Raw genomic sequence first — 7,591 nt, 5'->3', positions numbered from 1 at the left:
CTTCAGGAGCGCCCCCGGCGTCCACCGCTGACCGGGATACGCTTCAGGAGCGCCCCCGGCGTCCACCGGCTAACCGGGATACGCATCAGGAGGAGCCCCCGCGCCACCGGCTGACCGGGATACGCATCAGGAGCGCCCCAGCGTCCACCGGCTGACCGGGATACGCTTCAGGAGCGCCCCCGGCGTCCACCGGCTGACCGGGATACGCTTCACGAGCGCCCCCGGCGTCCACCGGCTGACCGGGATACGCTTCAGGAGGGCCCCCGGCGTCCACCGGTTGACCGGGACACGCTTCAGGAGCGCTCCAGCGTCCATCGGCTGACCCGGAAACACTTCAGGAGCACTTCCAGTCATCTCCGCGACTGGCCGCTTTCGCGATTCTGACGGATGCTCCAGTGCAATGTACGACCACAAGTGACATTCAGTGCAGCTACCACCAAATACGAAGTCGGTATCTGGCGTGCAGCGCCAGATGGAATGTACAGCAATTCTGACATACACCGAACCAAGTTAAGATGGGATAATGGTGATCTCGGAAAATCTTTCTATCAGTAGACTAGAACCGCGTCAACACGAAAATCCTGAACAGATCGGAGGCAACAGTTTAATAACCTACTCCATCACGTCCTTCCGAGTGCCGAGCCTTTGTGAACTATTTTGCGCCGGCAGCTCTTGTGTTTTTACTAGCCATACGCCAGTTGTGTATGTATGTAAGGGTACGCCGGTCACTGGCGGCGTTCTGCGTCAATGAGGGTCACTGCCGGGCTCGGTGCGGTACGCCGGTCACTGGCGGCGTTCTGCGTCAGTGAGGGTCACTGCCGGGCTTGGTGCGGTACGCCGGTCACTGGCGGCGTTCTGCGTCAGTGAGGGTCACTGCCGGGCTCGGTGCGGTACGCCGGTCACTGGCGGCGTTCTGCGTCAGTGAGGGTCAGTTCTGCCGGGCTCGGCGCGGTACGCCGGCTGGCGGCCCGGCGGCGGTCACCGAGCCAGGCCGTGGGCGGGGCCGAGTCGCCGTCTGCGTACCTGGCGCGGCCGTCCTCCTGAGGGGGCGCGGCTCCTCCTGCTGCTCCCCACCGGCGAACGTGATGCGCTGGCGAGGCGCAGCAGCCTCGGCCGGCCGGCCACCGAGCGGCTGCCGCTGCGGAGACGGCGCCCACGTCACACCACCGCGCCACACACATACAGGCCCGCACACGCACACACACACACACACACACAGACACACTCACGCACACGCACACGCACACGCACACGCACACACACACACACACACACCGCTGTACTCCGGGCCACGTCTACAAACCGTAACGTCTACGAACACAGCAAGCACACAGGGCTATGATGCGTACATCGCACGGCACAACAGCGCCAGCGCACATCCTTACATTCAGATATGACCGATACGAGTGGAGCGCGCCGAGCCACGCCGGGTTGCCCGGTCCCACCCGTCCCGGCTGCGGGACCGTCGCCAAACCGCACCTGCAGCAGCTGCGAGACCGCCGCGCCACCACCCAGTCCGGTGACGGCGAACCGCGTGCCCTCGCCGGTGGTGGAGCTGACCCGGCTCTCAGCGGTGCGGCGCGGCCTGGCGCCCGCCTGGGGCGCCGGCGCCGGGGCCGGCGGCGGCGTCGGTGGCGTCGGCGGCGGCCGGAGTCGGCTCGGCGCCGGTGCAGCCGGCCTCATCCGCTCCGGTGCGGCCACTCTCTGCCGAACAGCTACTGCACCAGGGACATCGGCCCGCGTCACAATGCTGACCGACGCATCGCACGCGCGCAATTTCGCAATTTCGTCGGACGCTGCGCGTGCGTGCGCGCACGCACGCGCAACGTCCGACGAAATTCAACCAATGGACACAAGAACATGCTGCAAGGCCAAACGGCTGTCCGTCATCGAGGGAGTGTACCGGACACACAGCCATCCGGGAGTGGGTTAAGCAGCTTAACGCTAGCGATCCGAGCATCTGGTGTCCAGCTGACATCGCTGCCGTGTCGCACCCGCGGCCCCACGGGCCCACCGACCTGGCATGTCGACGTGCGGCGCGTCCGGCCCCGGCGGCACGATCCGACGCCTGGCTGTCGGCGGCGCTGCCCACCGCCAGCCTGGCGAGGACGAACCCAAATATCCCGTCAGTCAAAACGGGGACGATAACAAGGTAAGAGTCTTGCGCTCGCGCCAAGCACACTGTGTCAGCGTGGTATTCTTCCCTTGCACTGCAACTTAACACACACAATTTTCAGTGATGCCTATGAGCGGCGCAGGTAACTCATGCTCGCAGCCTCTCCCACAGCATGTCAGCTCTGGTCGCCGCGGATGACGGCACGACCGGGCCCGTGCAATGTCGCCACCAGCGGGTGAGCACGTGCCGTCGTCGTCGGCGTCGACGGCGCGCTTGGTGCGGCCGACGCCGGCGCGGTCCGGTGGCGGCCGGGCGGCTGGCTCGGCCGGCAGCGGCCGGACGGCGGCACGGGGCGCCGGCGGTGGTGCCGCCGCCTCCGGCCGACCGGAAGTCCGCTGGGTCGCCGCCGCGCCTACGCCGATCTTCCGAGCCGTGTACTCCTGCATACATTGTACACCAACCATCACATGGATGACAGACACAGGATAGAAGGAGCCTAATGACACAGTTTATTGAGTCCATTTGTCCTAGAACTAAAATATACTCATGGCAAAAAAAAAACAGTACCTTGATTCCAACTAACTCTGAACACCTGAGACACTGCCACTCATACACCTACCCTTCAACTGCAACTTTGTGAACTACAATGCCAACTTGATGAACAGTGCCTTGACAACCTGAATGGCTCACCTGTTGGCTGACAGCTTTGGCATGTTTGAGTATGGCAATAACATCGCCCATTACTGTGATATTCATATCCCTGAGGTAATCTTTGCTCAGGTCAGGCAGCATGTCCAGCCTCATCCTGTTGTCGCTGAAGGTGACTGCATAGTCTGCTGCCACACGGGTAGGCAGACCAGCACCCGTGAAGAAGCCTAGCCAGTTCCCTGAAATATATGCAGGCACATCCATATATAAATGTACCAATAAAAAACAAGTAGCACTAAGGTGCCCTTACCTCTCATAATGTCTAGCAAGCAAATGAGGTTTGTATGTTCTCCTGAATTGTATTGCTCAATGGATTTGGTTCAATGAGAGTGCAAGCATGATATACTAAGATCAGACTTGATCAGACAGAAGAAGTGCTCTACAACATTCTATGCATCCAGGAACAGAATGAATTAGAATGGTATGCTATTTCTTTCCACATATCTTTCTAAAATGTGACTTCAGTGGCCTTGATACCTTCTAGACTTCTAATAACAATGCATGCTTTTATTTTGACAGATCCTGCATAGACAACATACGGAAGAAACATATGTATCACTGTCTTGTTATCAACATATTTGTAATTTACATGCTTTCATGGTACCAAAAGACAAGTTGTCACACTAATGTCGCATATCCTTATATTGTCATTCATAAATGTCTTGCTTATTGCTAGTGCAACACCATCAAAGTGGATCACACAATTACATCATGTCTCATCAAGTCATAATTGCAGAACTATGCTGTGCTGCCCAAGAGTCAGCATTGCAGGTGACAATGTGTCCTGTGAGTAGAAGTTGGAGCCATTCCACTAGGGCAGAATCTAGCACATATCTTCAGCTTCAGCCAGGATGGGACTCTGTGTTTTGCAACATTGGGGACCCTTTGGAGCTGAAGACCATGGACTGACCAAGAACAGCATGCAATGAAGTGGCCCAGGCCAGCACAGGGAGTAATCGAGACTTCATCCAAGAGGTTAACTTGGACCCTGGTAACCAGCATCCCCCTCAACAGCTCAGCAGGCCCAATTTCGTCTTTGGGGTATTTGCAAATTTTTATTACACATTGAACAGTTCCATACATCACATCTTAAAAAGGCATACATAACCACTTCATTATCAGCAGTATCCAAAACTACTGCTGAATTAAGGGACCAATCACCAATTTGTGGGATTACACAGCATACATTAAGCCATTTAAGAGCATCTACAATTCACACCAATCACAATGAACAGTTAAATAAACACACTTCAAAAATGCAAGCGGCATGATGCACCCACCAAAATGTGCTCCGATCAGCAACCAACACGACTAACAGTAACATTCAAGGCATTCCCAATCACAGATGCAGCATAGTGTATGCAAATGGAATGGAATGGGTGGTCAACAGACAGTCACAGTATGAATACAGCCCACAAATACCCTGCCAGTGGAATGCACCACTCCTGGATCCTCACCGACTGAGCTCTCCGCGCAATCCATTGCGATCTTGAGTAAGACCCGTCGGCTCACACTGTGGAGATCAAACGCGAACGACTGGCGCAAATATTGGACACACAGCAGTTTTCTTGTGGTATTACCAGGTCATTTCACAGGATGCCACCATGTATGGCGCGCCGGAGGACCTCCTGCAATTTTTACCAAATGTCACAACAACCCAGATACCAATATTGACATGTTGTAACGCCCTAGAACCGTTCCTGGCCAGGGCACCCGCAGTTGATGGCGGTCACGAAAAGCGTCACAATGGCTTCGATCATACCCATATATGGCGCTATTTGTTAAATGCCTCCTTCTAAAGTGATGCCAACTTTTCTGGTGCAGTCAAACTTTGGTCAAATTCTGCCAAATGTATACATTTCTGCAGCCAGAAGTTGAAAACAAATGAATGTTATTGAAGAAGTACATAAATATTAATTTTCGGCGTCCGTGAATGGGGTTGAAACGATTGTGGACATTGCGATAGTACCTGCGTCTTGCAGGCTGCAGCAGAAGTTCGGAAATGAGCAGACTTTCGATACAAATTTACCCTTCGTCAAAATAAAGTACGTTAAGTGTGTTGAAAAACCCCCATTCGAGAAGAAATAGTTCGTCAGTCATCCACTTGGGCCTGGAATCGAATGTGAAAATTGAGGCCTTGATTTTATCAATTTTGACAAAAGGACTTACCTGCACGTAGTGATATCGCGCGACAGCATCCCCTGCAAGACCAGCTGCGGTGCGCCGCTCTGTGACGCACCACATCATCACGACTAGACCACTGTGTGTCGTGCGACCACGGTGCTTGGTTCCGGACCAAGCTGGCATGGCACAGAGATTTAACAAATCGCGCGAGCTCGGCATCCGGAGACCGCTCAAGAGCAGGTGGGCCTCATCGCTCCACCTTGTCCCGGAGTCCACTTCGGCGAGTGGTGCCCCAGCAGGGTTTTCATGCGCTGAACGCTGCCACAGTTCCGAACCGATACGCGGCGCCCTACCTGCAAGACTTCGCCGGGCACCTCTACAGTTGTAAAGTATTTTCCAAGATAGATCTGGCGCGGGCATACAACCAGATCCCGGTGGAGCCGTCGGATGTTCCGAAGAACACCATCACAACGCCATTCGCACTCTTTAAGATGGTCTGTCTGCCATTCGGCCTCCACAATGCTAGCCAATCTTCCAACGATTCATGGATAAAGTGTCGTATGGAGTGCCAGAAACATTTGTCTATCTGGACGACATCCTAGCCGCCAGCAAGTCGGAGGAGAAACACCTCGGGCATCTTCAACTGGTCCTCGAACCACTTGGCAACTTCGGACTCGTCGGCAAGGAGATGAAATGCGTCTTCGGGACCGGTAAAGTCCAGTTACTCGGTCACGAAGTAACTGAGCTCGCCACCACTCACCTTCCAGACAAGATATTCGCAGTACAGGATTTTCCGCAGCCGACCACAAAAACAGCTCCGACGTTGCATTGGAACGTGGCATATTACCATGGCTTTGCATCCGACGCCGTTGCGCTGCTTGCCACTTTGAACAACCTGCTCAGCAAGAAGGCGTCAAAGAATCACTGCTTCATCGCCTAGTCTGCCGACACTGAGCAAGCGTTCTGTCACATTAAGCAACTCATGACGCAGACTACCCGACCAGCGCACCGACACCGGGAGAGAGGGGAATCATTGGTGGGCAAAGAACTTATAAAATTGTCCAGCAAAAAGGCAAAGCAAATAGACAATAAACACACACACACACACACACACACACACACACACACACACACACACACACACACACACACACACACACACACACACCGGTTCTCAACAGCACTTAGTATCCATCACACGTAACAGCGCCCATCGGCACCACGTATTAGTGACCCAATTTGTACTTTCGTTCCGCTACCTTCCCCTCCCAACACGTGGCACTCGTGTCTGGCGATCGGGCAATATCCGAACATGGCACGCGCGGAGTAGCAATCCGCGTTGGCCGCTCTGGCGCTGGGCACAGCAGCAGCCACGGCCCCTCCACCTGAACGATGTCCTCAGCAGGCTGAGCAAGATGGCCAGGCATCATCGCGCAGCTGGATGGTGGATCCAAGAAGTCTGGCTTGACGCGGTCTACGAAGGCGACTTCTTCCTTGCCCTTGCACGGGATGGTGGCGATCTTTGACGACCACCTGCAGCCATCGAAATAACCATAGCAATGCGCTGGAGACGTCTCGCCGGACAAAGACGTGGATGCAGTCTGCCAGTTTTTTTAGGGGGATGAAGGTGACCGTCCGCGGCGGCTGTCAAGAAGGCTGTGCCGGGCGGAGTTGCCAGCATGTCCACGCCGGGCGGTGTTGACGAAGGACGCTGGACTCAGCGGCGCCGTGCTGGGTTGGTGGGTGAAAACTCTCCTGGAAGCCCAAACACCGTACCGTAAACGAGCCACGCAAGTGTGCAGCCCACGTGCTCTTTCAGAGCTGAGCGCAACGCCGAGCAGAATCAGTGACAGGGGGCTGGTCCAGCGTGTCGCCGAGTCCGCCGCTCTCGGAGCTGTCTTCAGTTGTCGGTGGAACGTCTCCACCATGCCGTTGCTCTGGCGGGTGGTAGCTGGTGGTACGATGCTGAGCACAGCCAAGTAGCACTGGCAGGCGGTGTCACAAACGGGCTCGAACTGGACACCGCGGTCGGTGGCGACCTGTGTCGGGTCATCAATATGTGACGCCGAGTGCAGCCAAGTAGCACTGGCAGGCGTTGCCAATACGGACTCGAACTGGACACCACGGTCAGTGATGACCTGTGTCGGGTCACCAATATGTAGCGCCGATGAGCGCTGCTATGCGTGATGTGTTGTTTGAGAACTGTACATGTGTGGCTTTTTTATTGCTTGGCGTTTTTTTTTTTAATACTTTGCGTTTGCGTTAACATACTACATGACTACAAAATGGGGAAACTGCTTTCAGCTGGTGCGTAAGGGACTTCCCGAAAGGGCAGTAAAAAACAATTCTTAATCTCTGCTGGCTGGGCAGAAAGGGGGCAACGTGGCTTAGGTACGGCCCCTCCTAATCTTTTACTTTTATGCTTCTGACTTTATCCCACTTATGTACATGTCCCCCTATGTTAGCTAATGTACAGTTAGCACTTTTTTGTTCTTGCATATTTGTATATACGCCCCTTTCGATTTTGCCTATTTTTTCTTTTGACTCTTCTTATTCTTCCTCTTGAACTTCGCACATCAGTTCATCTCTCTTGTTGTCTTTTTTGTGTGACTTGTTTCCTCTTGCCTTGTTGCCGTTTTACTC

General features: G+C 54.7%; 1 long non-coding RNA gene across 1 annotated transcript; it reads right to left on the bottom strand.

Annotated features, from left to right (window-relative positions):
• Positions 1-2,424: 2,424 nt before the first annotated feature.
• LOC119094075 (uncharacterized) lies at positions 2,425-4,527 on the bottom strand. The gene is made up of 3 exons (XR_005093752.1): positions 4,282-4,527; positions 2,807-3,003; positions 2,425-2,556 (listed from the first exon to the last, which is right to left on the bottom strand). It is a non-coding gene; the product is annotated as an uncharacterized LOC119094075 (long non-coding RNA).
• Positions 4,528-7,591: the final 3,064 nt, after the last annotated feature.

Source organism: Pollicipes pollicipes, unplaced genomic scaffold (genome assembly GCF_011947565.3).
Source record: "Pollicipes pollicipes isolate AB1234 unplaced genomic scaffold, Ppol_2.1 Scaffold_4002;HRSCAF=4701_pilon_pilon_pilon, whole genome shotgun sequence".
In the NCBI taxonomy this organism is placed as follows: Eukaryota; Metazoa; Arthropoda; class Thecostraca; order Pollicipedomorpha; family Pollicipedidae; genus Pollicipes; species Pollicipes pollicipes.
This window is presented reverse-complemented; position numbering and strand designations above follow the sequence as displayed.